The sequence below is a fragment of the Neofelis nebulosa genome, chromosome 3, assembly GCF_028018385.1.
Source record: "Neofelis nebulosa isolate mNeoNeb1 chromosome 3, mNeoNeb1.pri, whole genome shotgun sequence".
NCBI lineage: Eukaryota > Metazoa > Chordata > Mammalia > Carnivora > Felidae > Neofelis > Neofelis nebulosa.
This window is the reverse complement of record NC_080784.1, coordinates 169,525,411-169,532,269: the sequence shown is the minus strand read 5'-3', so window position 1 is coordinate 169,532,269 and position 6,859 is coordinate 169,525,411. Positions and strand designations below refer to the sequence as shown.

Below are 6,859 nucleotides of genomic sequence, written 5' to 3'. Positions count from 1 at the left end.
TCCAGCCTCCGAGCTGTTAGCACAGAGCCCAATGAGGGGCTTGAACTCACAAACTGTGAGACCATGACCCAAGCTGAAGTCAGACGCTTAACCGACTGAGCCACCCAGGCACCCCAGTGCACATCATATTCCTTAAACTTGAAGTTCTTTAAACCAACAACGCACAGAGAGAGATGTTGTTTATTTATTCTAAGGACCTAGAAATGAGACAGCTTAATGATGGTGTTTAAACAATCAATCACCAGCTAGTCAGTTTTAAATATGCTTCCTTCCACAGTGTTCTTTATTCTGTAAATTAAATGGTAAACATACTCAGTTTACCCATATTTATTAAGTAACCACCGTGTGCCACACATGGTGCTCAATACTACTTATATATGAAATGACTATGATGTAACACACACTTAATGGAGTTTTTAGTCTCATTTGGAATAAAAATACTGAAAATTTCAGGTAAGTAATTATCCCATATTTTTAAAATCTCCATTTTTTATCTTAATGAATTTTCCTGCTGTATGCTATACATCTTTCTCCCTTTCTTTTACAGCCCTATTGAAGAATAATTGAAATATAATAAACTATAAAGTTTACAAATATGTTAAGTTTCAAAATGTGTATATACTGTGACACCATCACACAGTCAAGATAATGAACATAGTCTCTATCCCCCAAAGTCTTCTCTTTTATCATCCCTCCTCTTATTTATTTCCAGCCCGCTCCCCAGCCCCAAGCACCTACTGATATTTCTCTCATTGTGTTCTAGTTTATACTTCCAAGAACTTTATACAATTCTAGTATGCATTCTTTCTTGTATGGTTTCTTTCATTCAACGTAATTATTTTGAGACTTATCTATTTTATCACATGTATTAATAGTTCATTTGGTTTCATTGCTGTGTAGTATTGCAGTGTGTGGATTGCAGTTTGTTCATCCATTCATCTGTGGATGGCCATTTTTGTTGCTTCCAGCTTTTGATCATGATTATGAACAAAGTGTTCATGTGGACAGTTCTTTGTGTGGATATATGACCTCATTTTCTTGGGTTAATAAGGAACGGCTGGTTCATATGATAGGTTTAGATACGCATTTTTAAGAAATTGTCAAACTTGCCTCACCCAGTATTGTCTACTCTGTGCCTTTCCCCTTTGCCCATGTTCATCATTCCATGTGCCACCAGCGTGTTGGAGAAATTTCTCTACAAAGTTGCTACATCAATCTGGCTTCCTAGGGGACGCAAGGCCCTGGACATCATGGGGAATGAGATGTTGTGCCTGATGTGCATGCAGGAGATGTACTCAGTCTTCAAACCACTGAAGGGTGCCCGCATCACTGCCTGCTTACACATGACCATGGAGATAGCGGTCCTCATTGAGACCCTTGTAGCTCTAGGTGCTGAGGTGCAGTCGTTTAGCTGCAACATCTTCTCTACCCAGTTACCATGCAGTGACTGCTGTTCTAAGGCTGGCATCTCAGTGTACACCAGGAAGGGTGACACAGACGAGGAGTACCTCTGGTGCATTGAGCAGATGCTATACTTCAAGGATGTACTTTCTCTCAACATGATTCTGGATGACAGAAGTGACCTCACCAACCTTATTCACATCCACAGCTCCTGTCAGGCATCCAAGGCATTTCTGAAGAGACCACAAGGGGGTCCATAATCAATACAAGATGACAGCCAATGGGATCTGGAAGGTGCCTGCAATCAATGCCAATGACTCTGTCACCAAGAACAAATTTGACAACCTATATGGCTGCCAGGAGTCTCTCATAACAGCTTCAAGCAGGCTATAGACATGATGACTGCAGGCAAGGTGGCAGTGGTAGTTGGCTATGGCGATGTGGGCAAAGGCTGTGCCCAGGCCATGAGATATTTCTGGGCCTGTGTCATCATCATGGAGATTGATCCATTAATGCACTTCAGGCTGCCATGGAGAGTTTTGAGGTGACCACTACGGATGAGGCCTGTCAGGAGGGAAACATTTGTCATCACCAAGGGATGTATTGACATTATCCTCAGCTGACACTTTGACCAGATGAAAGATGATTCCATCATGTCTGACATTAGACACTTTGATGTAGAGATTGACGTCAGGTGGCTGAATGAAAACACTGTGGAGAAAGTGAACATCAAACCCCAAGTGGACCGCTACTGGCTGAACAATGGGCTCTGTATCAGCCTGTTGGCCAAGGGCCAGCTGGTCAACCTGTGCTATGCAATGGGCCACCCCAGTTTTGTGATGAGCAACTCATTCACTAACCAGGTATTGGTGCAGATACAGCTGTGGCCCCACCCAGACAAGTACTCTGTCAAGGTCCACTTCCTGCCCAAGAAGCTACATGAAGCAATGGGTGAAGCCCAGTGGGTAAGCTGAATGGGAAGCTGACCAAACTGAGTGAGAAGCAGGTCCAGTACCTGGCCATGTCCTTTTAGGGCCCCTCTAAGCCTGATCATTACCGCCACTGAAAACCAGGCCTGTTGTTTGTGTTTTAGCTGCTGGCCTTGCTAAGGTCCCACCTCTCTTCTCCAAGAGCAAATGGCACCGACTTTGAGGCAGGTTTGCTAACTGCTCTCCCTGTTGTCCCCCCTACCCCACTCCCAGGCTAGTCACTCAGTCTTTAGCCTCTGCTGCATCCCTCATACTGTTCCATGTGTAGCAGGAGGAATTGAGAAGCCACTCCTCAAGCCCTGGTCATGGTATAGATACACAGGAGACACCCACAGGGAAACATGAGCTCAAGGGTTTTGAAATTGCTCACTCAGTCAGTCCTTACTTAGATTGGAGGTCAGCAGTGGTGGTCATAAAGTCCATGCAATTTACCATCTACACCCTCCCTTGGTCTATGGACTTTATACCTATGTTCTTAGTTTACTGATTCACTGTTTCTTCAGCACATGGCAGATGAGCATGAACTATAATCAAGGGCAGGGAGGAATTATTGGAAATTTGAATGCTCCTGAGAGCTTGGCTTAGTGCTGAACATTTTCTTGTTTAAGATATTTCACCGAACAATGAGGTTAGTACTTTCCCTATGTTACAAGGGTTAGAATATACTGTTAAAGGACAACCAAAAAAGGACAAGGGAAGTGACAGCCAGAGCTTGAGAGGGTCCAGAGAATCATAAAAGCAGGCATAGATCTGCTACCATTTGTAACATGATGGTTCCTATCACTACCCTGAATTGAAAAGATTCATTTGGTTTATAATGTTTATAATGTTAAAAGAGAGCAGAAAGAGGCTGAATGGGTGGCTCAGTTGGTTGAGTGTCCGACTCTTGCTTATGGCTCAGGTCATGATCCCAGGGTTGTAGGATCAAGCCCCATGTCAGGCTCTGTGCTGAGTGTGGAGTCTGCTTGAGATTCTTTCTCTCTCTCCCTCTGTCCCTCTCCCCTGCTTGTGCTCTCTCCATCTCTCTCTAAAATAAAATAAAATAAAATAAAATAAAATAAAATAAAATAAAATAAAATAGGGCAGGAAGGTAAGTAAATAAAAATTTTGGTGCCAAAAGGAAGGAAAGAAACAAATTGCCAAACTTTTCTAGATTTGTTGATCATTTCCCATTTCTACTAGAAGCATATAAACGTTCTGGTTGCTCCATATTACTAACAAAACTTAGTATGGCTATTCTTTTAAAATATTAGACATCTGAATGGTTTGAATGATATCTCATTGAGGTTTTAATTTGCATATACTTTATGACTAATGTTGTGGGCAATTTTTTGTGTGCCTATTTCTACGTGTCCATCCATATATCTTTTTGTCTAATTCAACTATTTTTCCCAGTTTAAAAATTTTTGTTGTATGTTTACTTATTACTGAGGTTTGAAGATTCTTTACATTTTCTGGATATAAATCTTTTATCAACTATGTCATTTTCGAATAATTTCTTCTAGTCTTTGGTCTTTATTCTGTTAGTATCTTTCAAAGACAAGAAGTTATTCATTCTGATGATGACCAATTTATTATTATTTTTTTTTCTATATGGAAAGTGTTTGTCTAATCCAGTATCAGAAATATTTTCTCTTATGTTTTCTTATGGAAGTGTTATGGTTTTAGTTTTTACTGTTAGACCTATGTTCTATTAAATTTAATTTTTGTATATGGTATTAGCTGTAGATTGAAATAATAATTATTTTTAAAATGCAGATATGTGTCATCTATTGAGTGTTATCTTTTGTACATGTTGTGAGCTATAGATTGAAATAATTCTTCTTTTTTAACAAATAAATACATGCCATTTGCCTTTCCCCACAGAATTGTCTTTGCCTCTTTTCTGTACTCTATTCTTTTCTATTGAACTCTTGTCTATATTGAAACCAATACTATGCTGATTTGGCTATTGTAGCTTTATTATAATTGATGCCAGATACATCAGTTAGTCCTTCAGTTTTTTAGGAATTAATTTTTTATTAAGACTTTATTTTTTTAGAGCAGTTTTCAATTCACAGCAAAACTGAGAGGAAGGTACAGAGAGTTCCCATATACCCCAGCCCCCACACATCCACAGCAGAGTGGGATATCAACATTCCCTAGCAGAGTGTTCCTTTTGTTAAAACTGATGAACCTACGGGGCACCTGGTCAGACTTCAGCTCAGGTCATGAACTCAGAGGTCTGTGAGTTCAGCCCCGCATCAGCCTCTGTGCTGACAGCTAAGAGTCTGGGGCCTACTTCAGATTCTGTGTCTCCCTCTTTCTCTGTCCCTCCCCTGCTCACACTCTGTCTCTCAAAAGTAAATAAACATTAAAAAAAATTTAAAAAAAAACCTGATGAACCGACATTGATATGTCATAACCACCCAGTGTCTATATAGTTTACACTAGGATTCACTCTTGGTGTTGTACCTTCTATGTGTTTAAACACATATATAATGACATACATCCATCATTATGGTATCATATAGAGTATTTTCACTACCTTAAAAATACATGTTCAGCCTATTCATCCTTCCCTGGACCCAACCCCTGGCAACCACTAATGATTTTACTCTCTCCAAAGTTTTGCCTTTTTCAAAATGATATTTGGTTAGACTCATATAGTACGTAGCCTTTTCATATTGGCTTCTTTCACTTAGCAATATGCTTTTAAGGTCCATCCACGTCTTTTCATGACATAATAGCTCTTCTTTTTAGTGCTAATATACTGTTCTATATTTATTTATCCATTTAGCTACCAAAGGACATCTTTGTTAGTTCCAAATTTGGCAATTTTAAATAAAGTTTCTATAAACATCCCCGTGCTGGTTTTTGAGTGGATGTAAGTTTTGAACTTCCTTGGGTAAATACCAAAGAGTGCTATTGCTGGATTGTATGGTATGAATTTGTTTAGTTTTGTAAGAAATCTCCATGCTGTCTTCTAAGGTGGCTATAGCATTTTGCATTCCTGTCGGCAATGAATGAGTGTTTCCATTGTTTCACGTCCTTGTCAGCATTTGGTGTTGTCAGTGCTCCGGATTTGAGCCATTCTAATAGGTGTGCACTGGCAACTCATTATTGTTTAAATTTGCATTTCTTAGATGACATATGATCCGGAGCATCTTTTCATATGTTTATTTGCCATCTGTGTATCTTGTTTGTTGAAGTATCTGTGAAAGTTTTGGGCCCATGTTTAAATTGGATTGTTTTCTTACTGTTGAATTTGAAGAATTTTTGTATATTTTGGAGAATAGTCCTTTATTAAGTATGTCTTTTGCAAATATTTCTCCCAGTATGTCCAGCATATGGCTTGATTCTCATTTTCTTGACATGGCTTTTTGTAGGGCAAAAGTGTTTAATTTTAGAGAAGTCCAGCTTATTATTTATTTCATGAATTGTGCTTTTGGTGTTGTATCTAAAAAGTCATTGCCATGCCAAGGTCATCTAGGTTTTCTCCTATGTTACCTTCTAGGAGGTATTTTTTTAAGTTTATTTATTTATTTATTCATTCATTCATTCATTCATTCATTTAGAGAGACAGCACACAGCAGGGGAGGGGCAGACAGAGGGAGAAAGAGAGAGAGAGAGAGAGAGAGAGAGAGAGAGAGAGAGAGAGAGAGAGAGAGAAGAGAATCCCAAGCAGTCTCTCCACTGTCAGCACAGAGCCCCATGCAGGGCTCAAACTCACAAACAATTAGATCATGACCTGAGCTGAAATCCAAGAGTCAGACGCTTAACCCTTAACCAACTAAACCATCCAGGTGCCTCTCTTCTAGGAGTCTTATAGTTTTTGTATTTTACATTCAGGTCTATGATCCATTTTGAGTTAAGTTTTGTGAAGGGTTTAAGGTCTGTATCTAGATTTTTTTTTTTTCATGTGAAAGTCTAATTGTTTCAGAACCATTTGTTAAAAAGACATATCTTTGCTTGATTATATTGTCTTTGCTCCTTTGTCAAAGACCAGTTGACTATGTTTATGTGGGTCTATTTCTGTGCTCTATATTTTGTTTCATTGATTTATTTGTCTATTCTTTTTTTTTTTAATTTTTTTTCAACGTTTTTTATTTATTTTTGGGACAGAGAGAGACAGAGCATGAACGGGGGAGGGGCAGAGAGAGAGGGAGACACAGAATCGGAAACAGGCTCCAGGCTCCGAGCCATCAGCCCAGAGCCTGACGCGGGGCTCGAACTCACGGACCGCGAGATGGTGACCTGGCTGAAGTCGGACGCTTAACCGACTGCGCCATCCAGGCGCCCCAATTTGTCTATTCTTTTGCTAATGCTACACAATGTTGATTACTGGCACATTATAGTAGGCCATAAAGTCGGTAGTGTCAGTTTTACAAATCTGTTCATAGGTTTTTCATAGATTCCCTTTATGAGGGTGAGAATAACCCTTTTTATTTATAGTCTACTAAATTTTTTTGTTTTTAAGAAGGAATAGA

The 6,859-nt window shown here is 39.4% G+C and overlaps 1 pseudogene; it reads left to right on the top strand.

Annotated features, from left to right (window-relative positions):
- Window positions 1–1,235: 1,235 nt before the first annotated feature.
- LOC131506215 (adenosylhomocysteinase-like) lies at window positions 1,236–2,467 on the top strand (annotated as a pseudogene).
- Window positions 2,468–6,859: the final 4,392 nt, after the last annotated feature.